Below are 13,217 nucleotides of genomic sequence, written 5' to 3' on the forward strand. Positions count from 1 at the left end.
TAAATTAAGATATCGGGTGTTTTACGGGTATAATCAGCTTTTTATGCCGGGTAATAATAAAAAAAAAAATTATTTAGCAACTTAACTAAAACTATTTAACATAGATTTTAAAACCCGTTTGCGAAAAATAAACTTTGTTTCTTTTTTATCCAAGTAATCTTTCAATTAGCCCCAACGAGAAAACTCTTTGCTCTGCTTATAACTTGGAATGTAAAATTTATGGCAATTAAATTTGCTTTACTTTAAATAAGTTATAAACTTTATAACTTTAAATAAGTTATAAACACTTTAATTGAAGAGGTGTAAAATTCTGCATGTTTGCTGATAAGTGTGGTCTTTAAAAAAATTATATTTTTATCGACGGTCTCAAACTGATGTACATTAGACACACATGGCGCCAGATATGCTGTGTGTTGCGCAGTGAGAAATAGAACGTTCAATATACTAGCATGACGTAAGTTTTTTATGTAGTCTCATTATTGATATTAATAATGATTTAGAAATGTGAGTAGTATAATTAATACTACAATGCCAAAAATCAATGGTTTCGCATTACCAACATCAAAAAATAGTAGTTTACGATATTTAAGGTAGTATGGTTTGGAGTTGTATTCGTAATCATTTAAAAGTACTAAAATTCAGATAGAAAACATAACCAATATCTGCAGTCTCAAAAATGACTTTATATAATGTAAAATGTAAAGTCATGAACTTATAGTGGTATTTAATAAGTTTTTTGTGACGATCAACACCTGCTCCGCATTGGAGCATTTACAAGTTATAATTTACGTCATTTTACGCATCGTTACATATTCAAATGGTAATTTTTTTAAATTAAGAGCTCCAAAATAAAAAAACTGTCTCTTAATAAAAAAAAAATTCAACAACTTTATTTTTTTTTTCATTAAGTACTTTTCTATTACTTATTAAGTTGAACATTTAATTTAATCTTTAAAATGTAAAGGTATGCAGTATAAAATTTTCAGCTATTGTTCGAATATCAAGTGTTTTAACATTTTCATGAAAATTTACTCACGAAAAGGTCAAAACTACCCTTAAGCAAATTACTGAAATAGAATATAAATTTCTACAAAGAGCAATTACATTTTTCCCTGCTCCAAAACAGATTTCTCTTATGTTTATTAAAATTTTAAATTAAGCAATGTTTATTTTACATAAAAAAAATTTAATGAAAATACTTACTATTTCTTAAATTGATTTAACGTAAGTTTAATGAAAGAGCAACTAAAACATAAAACATGTTATTATTTTCATACGCTAAACAATATTTTACAAACTTTTGCTTAAAAATATAGCTATAGTAAGTAAACAAAACAAATACAGAAACTAAAATTTTAAGTGTTTATTGATTTAATGTATGAGATAAACAGAGTGAGCAACACAAAATTTTCTTTAGTATTCAGTAAATTAAAGTGTATAGTTTACATGTAATCTTTATTCACAGTGGTAATAAATAACTTGTTTAGCAACTAACCGTAATATTCAACCAACTTTTTATTGATACAATACTCTCTATAAACAATATCAACCAACGTGTTTATTAAAAAATAACATCGAGTTTATTATACATAAAAAACTACTATTTCAAAACACTAATCTTTGTAATTAAATATAAATTATTTTAAGAAAAAAGAGAATATTTAGAACTCATTTTAGCTGCTCAATTTTTAAGTAACTTCTGAAATTTATGATTAACTAAACAAATAGAAAATGAAAACAAACTAAGACAAAACAAACTTTTAAATGAGAAAAGTTTACTGATGACACTGTAACAGAAAACAATTACAAGGTTAAAATGTCGACAGTAAAAATAAATACTTGAAATAAAGGATTTATCAGATTAATTTTTAAGTTGTAGAAAGTTTTATAATCAACTACTTAGTTTAAAGTTTTCGCAAACAAAAATTTATATATTTTATATGCTTTGTAATAATTCACAAAAAGCATTTTATTACATATTTAAATATAACTAAACTAACAAAGACTGTTTAAGAATATTTCTATTTTGAAAAAGTGAACTTCACTCATGTTTAAGATATCAAAATGACAGAAATTGTTTACTATAAAAGAATTAACAAAATTATCTATATTATATATATATTTGTAAACTAAAATATGTTTTTAAAAAATATTCTTATAACGCAAAGCAATTTTTAATTTGAAGCTACGTTTTAATAATTGGTTTAGTTTCACACAATAATGAAAAGAAATTAATTATTCGCAATTAAAAATATTTGCTTTTTTAAACATACCAAAACAAAGTAACTGTTGAAACATAACTAAATCTTATTACGTACAAAGTGTTTTAAAAATGTTATTTTGGCCAAAAAACTTGTTTAAAATATTAACTTAAAAAATGAAAAATGTTTATACATTTCCTAAATACAATTATATTTTATTCAAATTCCAAAATTTAGAATATAACTACCTGATTACATACTAATTTTTTTTGAATTTTTAATATCAAACTCAATTCACGATCAAGTAAAAATTAAAAACCTTTGATATTTATTTGCATCCAGAATACTTAAAATTTTAAATCGTTTTTAACATTATAGTGTGGTGGTTACAAACCTTAACAATTGTAGTCTAGAAAGTTTCAATTTTATTTTTTATCAAATAAAGGTTTATTAGAATTTGGTGGGAAGCTAAAAATCTAACATTTTAAATCAATAATACAACATTGCTAAACTGTTCTACTTTACCATTACTGATCTAATTTATAGTATTTTTTCGTTTTTTAAACGACATTGGATACAGAACAGTTGTAATAAAATTGAAAAGCACAAAAACAAACTTTTTTAAGGAAAAATCTTTCAAAATTTAGAAACTAAGAAGACTAAGTCAAACAAAAATTAAAACTATGTATAATTAATAACTATGTAAACAAGTTTGAACGAAAACCCATTTTTACGATTTTATGATATAAGAAAATAATTTTATGATTACTTTAAAATACTTACTAACAAAATGAATAGTAATCCTACTACTTGTTTTATTTTTACTTACAATTACAGTATTTTTAATTACTTTATTATAAAGCAATCAAAACAGGTTAAATACAATAACTCAAAACGTATTTTTTCAATATGAATGTTTTACATGCAAATATTTATTGAATAATTAAGAGTCAAAAGAACTATTAAAATAATTTATTAAATAAATAAAAATTGTTTTTTGGCATCTTTGAACACAAACTAATACAAAACACTGTTATACTAATTATTTACAACTTATTCTTAGTTAATTTTACTGTTTTTAGTTAAATTACATTTATTGTTTTTTAATAGTTCTTTAGTAACTATACATTGGTAAATAAATTTCTTAATATCAACTAAACCTTATTCACATAAATAAAACAATTTACTCGTTAAAACATATAATTTAATTGACAATACTTATATAAAAATATTTTTTTGAGTTGTATTTAGTTGTTAGCCAAAAAATAATTAATACTACTACACATCTTCTAAAAACTTAAGGCACAACGTATGATATTTTTAATTTTATAGAAAAAATCAAGACAAACAATGTAGAAAATTTATTGGTTATAAATTTATAAGAGATTCTATATTTGTCCTATTTCAATAATCACACCATTTTAAAGCTCATATAGTAAAATATTACTTAAGTATAAATATTATTATTAAAATCTTCATTAAGCAATCAAAAGTAAGAGATAATAATAATGCAAAAACAATTGGCTAACTGCCAATTTTATACTTTTATTTTAGATAATTTATACAAATATGATCATACAATTGTAGTTTACGCTATTCAATTGTAAATGCTCGAAACAAAAAATTAAAACATGTAAATTAACCAATACTAGACAAGCCTTTTATTTATTTAAACAGTCAAACTAGTGCAAATAACAAAAAAAAAATATACTAATAAATAGTCCTTGTAAGATAAACAACTAGAAGGCATACTTTTAATGAAAAAACTTTTTTTTCTGTTGACAAACTAGTCGATTACGGCTTAGAAGGAACCTAAAGTAAAAAATAATAACGTAGTTATGATTTAACACTCACTGACTTTAAAACTTTTAAAATTATAAGTGCAAAGCAGGATGCTTATTTTTTTATAAACATTTTGCTTTTAAAGATATTTGGTTAAAATTCAAAAAAATAACTTTCGCAAAACTTTAAGAGTTTTTTAAGGAACTTTCTTAATGCTTTTAAAAACTTAACACGGTCTAAAAATTCATTTTATAAAAGTTTTTAATGTGAGTTAGAAGTTTAAAAAGTATATTTACTTTCCTATAACTACATATGATTGTATAACTTTTATAAATAAAATACTTATGTAAAATATTTGTGATATCATTAAAGCAAAAAGTATAAGCTAAAACTCTTTAAAAAATATTTTTTGATATTAGTAATAATAATTGTTTTGTAGCACTAAAAAATGAAGCAACTTTATGATATCTTTAGTCAATTAATAGTAAAGAATAATAAAACAATTCAGCTAAAAAAATATGTTTTTAAAACTCTAATAACACACAACAGAAACTAGCTTTTTTTTACACTAAACCACAATTTTATAAATATTGTAGTGCTTAAATATTTTATTCATTTCACTTTAGTGCTTGTTTGTAAAAAAAACAGAATAAATTTAAAAGCAAAAAAAAATCATATCAAAAGTTAACCTGTTAGAAACACCTTAAGAGAATTTTCTGGTTTAAATGCATTGAAATAAAACATTATCGGCTTCTTACATACCAACTAATGTTGATGTACTTAAGAGCTACTTTGAACATATGAAATTGTTTAAAGGTAATATGAAACTAATATTATTTATTTAAAAACTTTGAAAAAAAAATTAAGTACAGATTTTTTAGTTGTGTAGAAGGTACTCATGTTTCTAAAACAGAATATTTTTTGTTAGTTTAGTAGTAAATCTTTTAATATCACTAAATTCAAAAAATCCTTGAAACAACTTAACAACATTTTGAAACTTAAAAAATGTAGAAGCTTTAGAAATTTAACTAGAAAATTTTGGAAATAAACTTCTTTGAAATTTTAGAAAACTTAGAATAAAATTATTATATTCTGTACGTTTAAAAATTAACTTTTCTTTTATTTAAATACACTAAATAGTTTAATTTGAATTTAATTCACAAGATCGTATATCTAACTAAATTTAACATAAACAAATGAGTAAATAAAATGAAAATTAATCTGAACGAAACTTTAAATAAATACGGAATAAAATTTTGTAAACTTAGTGAATAGTACTTATATAATAATTAGTTTATTTCCTTATAGCATTGTTTTGAAAACGTTTTGAAATCTGTAAAAATCAATGCACTAAAAACTTTAATCACAACAAATAATTAGGTTTAAAAAATATACATTTTAAAGATTTATTTTTCTTATTACATTAAGATTTTTTTTGTATCTCTTTACATAGCTTTTAGGATAGAAGTAAGAATTTGTTTTAACCAAATTAAAAATAATTAATACTCATTCAGATATAGTTAGACCTTTTAGTGTAGTTAAGTACCATTTTACTACAAAACAAACAACTTTTTTCATTATAAACTTTATTAAAAACTTAAGCGCTTTTGGAATATCCAAATTCTCTTATCGAAAATTCTATACACTCCCTAAATAAAAAAACAAAAAATAAATAGAGTGAAGTTAAATTATTTGTAAAAAACATAACTAATTAAAACGACAAATAATTAACAAAAATGGATTTTTTTAAACAGTTTAGACAAACTGGATATATTACGATTAATATATTTAAATAATCCATTTTGTCTTAATTGTTTGTAAAAGTCCATTTTTGTTAATTACTTGTCGTTATAATTAATTGTGTTTTTTAGAAATGATATAATTTCACTCTATTTATTTTATAGTTGTTTAAATAGGGAGTGTATAGCATTTTTAATAAGGGAATTTGGATATTCCGAAAGCGCTTAAGTTTTTAATAAAGTTTATAATGAGAAAAAATATTTTGTCTTGCAGTAAAATGATTCTTAACTAGTACTCATTGTAATTTCTTTAAATTATTTTTTGTGATTTTTGTTGTACATAAATGCCAGTTAAAAACATTGAGCTAAAAAGTAGTTTATACAATGTGAATCACAAATAAATATAACAAATTTTAAATTTAATTTTCTACTTTCAACATAAGGTCTAAGAGTTAGTATTCGTTGTTATTAAAGCTTAAAAGCAATTTAAAAGTCCTGAAACTGATAAGAAAAACTTTTAATAAATTGAAAAATTTTGTAAAACGATAAATAGAATAAAACAAGCCTAAAGCAGACAAATTAGGTTTTACGTTTACACTTACCATTATTAAAGAGCTACATTTTAAACAACCCAATTAAAGAACTGTTTTTATAATTTTAATTTGATGAATTTAATCAAAATTGTTAAAAGAATTAGCTATTAAAATACACTAAACTAAAAGATTACTAATTGAAATTAATAAAAAATATAAAATAAATAATAAAACACTTTTAAAAAGTTAAACAAGGTTACTACCTTTCAAAACAAACCCAATTTTTAAATTAATTACTTAATTAATAACTAATTATAGTAACAACGAAACTATCCAACCTAGCTATTTAGACATTCATCGACGTTTATTGAAACAGAACGTGTTTGCTATATCTCCCCGGTATGATGTCCTTTTTTTGTTTCTAACGAGCTGAAGGTGAAATTCCTTGAATAAGCTGTGACTCCATTCTATGTTAAACAAAATACCTTCACTTCAGAAACTGAAATGAAAATAAACCAGCTGAGCGTGTTATTTTAATAAAAATTAATGTAACTAATCAAACTTAATTAATTATTAATTGGTTAAATACAGTGAGCTTTACAAAAGCTAACTGAAATTTAAAAAGTTAGCAAACAATGATTGTTGGTTTTAAAATAACAAATTAAAAATAATGTGCCCACTCAATTTCTTTCGCATTCTGTGTCAAAAGATAATATAAATTTACTAGAATACAAGACCAACAACAACCACAACCACAATCGAGACAACTTTCGACCGGTTTCGTCCTTATTAGGACTCGTCAGGCAGACATAGTCGCCAGAAACCACTGTTGAGGTCTGACCAAGCGGACTTAAGTACAAAGTACTGAAGCGACCGTTTGTGGGTTAAGTCTGAAAAACTGACGCAACAAAATCGTTCACAGCTCAATGTCTTAGACATTGTCAGCTTATTGTGAGTTTATGGTCTACGCTCGTTTGATCAGTTTTAGCCAGCATCTATTACAGCCATCGTCAACAAAGTTAAGATAATTCCTGCCATCAATAATAAATACTAACCTTCACCACACAAACATCAACAACAGTATCCGAGACAACCTACGAACGGTTTCTTCCTTATTAAGACTCATCAGGCAGCGTTTAATAATGACTTCACCTCTGCTTGAAAACATAAGGTTACTTAGACAGAATTTACTAGACAATGAAGTTAAACCTTGAAATAATAAAATGTTTAAAATTTGATGCTGAAACTTTTGCTACTTATTCTTGCTTGTTTGTTTTACATTAATGTCTATTTTAGAGCTGAAACTATTTTTTTGTAGAACTAAGAAAATGTTTGTACTATATGAAATTGGGCTTAGTAACAACAAATTTGTATTATAAAATAAATCCATACATATATAAATATATGCGATACTGAATACTAAATACATAAAAGGTAGCTACAACTTGAAACAATTCGTAAAAGTCGTGTTAGGTTTAAAATAGTTAAAATAGTTTGAATCATATTTAAGTTTTTCTTAACTCATTAACATTTTCTACTTGAATATTACAGTAAGAATATTATAGTTTCAAGTATCTCAAATCTTCCCTTGGTTGTGTGTTGTTCTTCGTGAATTTTTTGTCTTTTTCAAAACCATTTTAAATAAAAAAATCTTTTTTATTTTACAAAAAAAATATACAAATTTATCAGTACTTAATATATTGCCTAAAGTACTTTAAAATTTTCTTCTTCAGTAGGCAATTAAAACTGAATTAATTCAAATTTTTCTTGGATATAAAAAGATTTAAAAAAGTATATTATGACTCGAACATTCAAACTTAAACATACTTGTAGTTTGTTGCTTTCTTACTTTTTTCTGTACATGCATCAACGATAGAAAGGTTTTCATCAGGCTGTTTCTCATAAGTTAAGCTTGACAACACTAGATACATTGTTGAAATTTTCTCTTTTTAAAGCTTTATCCATTTAGACGTTTTAGTATAAGAACTGAAATTTGCTAATAGTTAATTTACACTAAAAGTATTCAAACTAGATAAATTTCAATAATTGTACTAAATAACAGTAAAAGAAAAGAACATGTAACGAACAGTTTAGAATAAGATTAAATTAATAACTTGTAATAAGCAAAAAGACATTTATTTTTGAATTTAACGACCCTATTTTTTTAATAAAAATGCAGTACAGTAATATCAATATTAAATCAAATAACAAGTTCCACTGTTAAAACTAATATATAAGTAATTCATAACTAATTTAAAACTTTCTAAATTGTATATAAAGTGTTCGTTCAATAAAATATTCTTTTTCCAATTTTTACGACTAGTCGCCGCTTAGCGGTTCATTGGTCTTCCTTGCTGGGCGCTCGGGGTGAGCTGAAGCTTCCTCCCCAATACGGAGTCATCGCCCCCTAGTGGCCAAGACGACGTCATGACGTCCATCAGTATACTCATCAACTGATTGACGTCATAGTGACGGAGGTTGTACTCCATGCGGCTGTAGTGCCAACCCCTGTACACCTCCTTGTGCCACAACTTGCCCTCCTTGGCTAGAATCATGTTGGGGGAACTCCCATCATCGAGATGCTCAGCAATGAAAATCTTGTTGGAAGCGCTCAAGAAAGGCGTGAGGTCCCTAATGGTTCTGTGGACGCCTTCATGGTCGAGCAACTTTGATTTCTCGATCAGGATGACCACCATTGCCTGCCTGGAAAAACCCGGTACGCGAAACCCTCCTTCCTCGAGTTGCACATCCTGGTATGTTTTACCAACCGTTTGCACTGTGTTGTTGTTCGCACGCTGCTTGGCCAGCAGGATCCTTCCAAGCCTCCGTTGGGTTTTGTCTTGCAGGCAAATGTTGAAAGTCATGTTTTAATTAAGGCGCCTGAAGGAAATTACTTTGTTTAGTTTTGCGTGTTTTACCTTTTATATCACATACAGCAGTATTTAGTTAAAGCAAAACTAATAAAAACTTGTTAAGCTGCTCTTAATGCATTTACTTTTAGTTTACAGAGTATTACAATAAACATTAAAGTAAAACATAAAGTATTGAAGGTTAATACGTTTATTAAAAAAAACAGTAAAATAACTTGAACTAAACAATTTTTTAAGTAAACAAAAATAAAATGATATTTTTTAACTGATACTTTTGGAAATACTTTTTAATTGGTTAGTTAAATTAAAAAGCTATGTTACTAACTTTATAATGCTGTAACTACTGATAACAAAGTTAAGGAATGAGATATGTTGAAATAATGAACCCAAGTTAACCCACCTTACTTCTCCAATTCTCTCATTTTTGAGAGAGTTGATGCAATGAAAAACCAACTGCAACTCTTTATGAAAAAGTGAGATTTGATAATTATCTGAGCATGACGCAAGTATGTAACTTTTTTAACCTTTTCACAAACACGTGACCTTTTCACAGCTGCGTAGGAATATTGCAAAAAAATTAATAAAACACTTCGCAGTACATAGCTATTTCAGTCCCTTTTATTTTAAGCATCTTTTGTTAATTTTCAGAACTGAAAAAGTAAAATTTTTGATACCTATAATTTTTTATTTCCTAAACTAAATGACTAATTCAATTTTTTTAATATATATATTTGTAATTTTAAAACATAATTTAATTTCAGAGTGTTTTTATATAGATCGTCAATTAGGCACGGGTGTCGCGTAAGCAGGGTAGAAATTTATACAAGATGAAGGTTTTGTACAATCCGTACCTAATATTAACCTTTGAAAGTTTAAATTTGCAAAGACAAATTAAGAAATAAAAACAAATAAATGTATTGTAATTGTGCATACTTAAACTTGACATTTAAAAAAAGATAAATATTTTTGTATGTTAATTTTTTTTCAATTTTAAGATGAAGAGTTTGTAGAATGTAAAACATAGTGTCGATGTCAAAACCACGTAACGTCCAAATTGAATCGGTGTCTCCAGGCAGTATTTAGCTTTTTCCTAAATTCAGCATATAAGTGGATATTTTTAAGCAATTATTCAGCTTAAAAATTTTTTTTAGACTTATAAGAGCTACACAACTTTAAATTTACAAGAGTGTTTTATAGGTTTACATTTAATTCTAGTTATAAGAGTTTTAGTTAGTACGACCGTATAAAAATTAGTTTTTGTACCTAATCTAAATGAAGTTGGGACCATTAAGAGCTTAGATCAGGGTTTCCCAAACTCATTTACTAAATCGCCCCCTTTTTAAAAGTTTGAAAAATAATCGCCCCCCACGATTTTACAAAGTAGTTTTTCTCTTGAGTACAAACTTTTAAGCCAAGAAAATTGTATTTGAAACTTAATTTAGTCTTGTATTTCTTATGCACGCACTTTCGGGCTGTGTTCAAAGTAGTTTATAGGGCTTGAGAAAATAAGTTACAGTTGTTTTTTTATAAGCCCGGTAAAGTGTATTAAAATACTTAATCATTAAAAATCCTTGTGTAATCTGTATTCAATCCTGATTAAATATTAATTGTTTTGAAACTAATGAAACTTTTAGGGTAAAGGTGGACAAATTTTGTAGTCAGCAATTCATATTTACTAAAAAAAAATTTCTAGTTTCAACTCGTTAAAAAAATGTAATTGCGGGCTGCATAATTTAATAAAATAACACATAAGAAAATCAAAAAACTCGAGCAAAATTGTAGTAAAATGATTTAGTATTATTGTGATCTAGAAAATACTATTGTGAACTGAAATCCAAGTTGAAAGTGTATTTCAAAATATTAAGTAACAAAAAACTAAATTTTGTTTATTTTGCACAGTTGTTTTCAAGTTATTTAACGAGTCAAAATTTAACTGGATTTTAACCGTACGTTACCCCCCTGAAATCTTAACTGAAACAAAAAATCTTAACCTGACATTATAATAATCTCTTAAATAACGAATTTCGGACTTTTAGAAGTTAATACTAAGTAACTTATTTAATCCGTTAGTTATTAGCCTATAATAATTTACCAGAAGAAAATAGTGAAAAACTAAAAGCTAGTGTTGAACTATTAACATAAACAACACATTCTATTTGCTAATATATTAAAAATTCAGATAAAACAAAAAACTGTTGAATTAATAGTTTAAAACTGCTTAATGTATAGATTTTTTAACAATAATAAATCAATAGTTATATCAATAATAAATCAATAATATAATAGTTAGAAAATAAAATTGAGTTTAAGAATCTTTTGAATGAAAAATTTGAAGTCATTTCAAATAGAGACTTCAAATTTATACTCTATTAAAACCAAAAAAAAATTAAATGAAAACTTTAATGATTATCAAGATTTTTTTTATTCATACAGATTAAACAAGTAATAACAAAAAATATTCAAATAAATTTTTTCAAACAAATACTTTAATCACTACGCTATAAAAACTTTTAGTGTAATGTAAAACGACAAATATAAACTACAAAATTAACTAGGTCAAAATAAAACTATTAACAGATTTAAAACATAAACCATTTAATAAATACAGTAGACTTCCGCTTGAAATCGCACTTTGAACAAAATCAAAAAGTGCATACTCAAAAATTATTTTCATTTTTTTTACAAAATGATTAGTTTAAATATTTTATATGCAATAACATCATGAATAAATATGAAATCAACTAAAACATAAAACAAACATTCATTAAAAAAAAGTAGATCTATATAAGATATTAAAAATTATGTATGTTTTTTTATTAATACTTAGTTAGTGATAGACTTTATTTAAGTTAAATTCAAGAAAACAAAAATTTGCACTTTTTTTTGGGTAAAATGTGCGACCTTAAGAGGAAGTCTACCGTAATTGATATTTAATTGGAATTATGCAAACCTGTTGTAGAATAAATAACCTTAAAAAAAAATTGTTATAAAAAGACTACTTAAATACAATACAAACCAGGTTAAATAAGAAGTATTTTAAAAGACTAAATAATATAAAATAAATTTTCATAAAATAATGTCTGCTACTGAAGTCTATTATAATGTGAAGGATGAGGTTCATGACTGCTTGCAAGTTTTTCTAATTTGATTCTTAATCAGTAAAATAAAGCCTCCTTTACAAATATCTAGATTATATCTTTTGCTCAAGATGTTGATAATGAATTTAAAGATTTCTCAACAACATAGCTAGAAGGATAAACTATAAACAACAATCTCAATTCCTCTCAAATGATTGGATACTTATTCCTTATTTTTGTTGAGTCCAAAAGCTTTCATATCGTTCTTTGGAAAAATTTACTTTAAGCTCAAGGTCAGTTTGTAAGTTTGAGAAGGTTTCCTGTAAGTCGTTTACTTCAAAAAGATCTGCCTCGAAAGGATCCATATTTTTATGATAGCTTTTTTGTGTCAAATCAAAATGTTACTACTTAATATGTTGAAATTTTTAAAAATTCAAAATTTTTTAGGTTTTTTTCTTGCCTAAATTGTCAAATTCCAGGTTTTTCCAGGTTTCTAGGTAAATTGGCAACACTGTATAGTTTTATTTCTTAGTCTAACTTAATGACTTTTCAAAAAACATGTGAAAATATCATAAGGTGATAGTTGATAATAGGTAAAATAGATTTTTACAAACCATTTATGATTCCAAATAACATGTATGTCAGGTTATAAAATGGTGAGAGGGATTCCGATCGTCTATGATCTAAGTAATTGTCAAATAAGAAAATATATAAATGAAAATATGTAATTTACTTGAAAGTACGAGTCATAAGTACTTGATTTTTTTCTCTATATTTTACCTAAACAAAACAAACTTTTTATTTAAGTTTTACCTCAGGGTCAAATATTTAATAGCAAGCTAAAATTAGTAACATAGCAGTATAAAAAGTAAAAATTTTATGACAGCCCAAAATCTTGAAATCGCCCCCTTTTCGCCCCCTTACTAGTTATCGCCCCCCTACTTACTAAAATCGCCCCAAGGGGGGCGATATCGCCCACTTTGGGAAACCCTGGCTTAGATAAAGAAATAAACAT

This window comes from Thalia democratica, chromosome 4, assembly GCF_965202585.1.
Source record: "Thalia democratica chromosome 4, ktThaDemo2.hap1.1, whole genome shotgun sequence".
NCBI lineage: Eukaryota > Metazoa > Chordata > Thaliacea > Salpida > Salpidae > Thalia > Thalia democratica.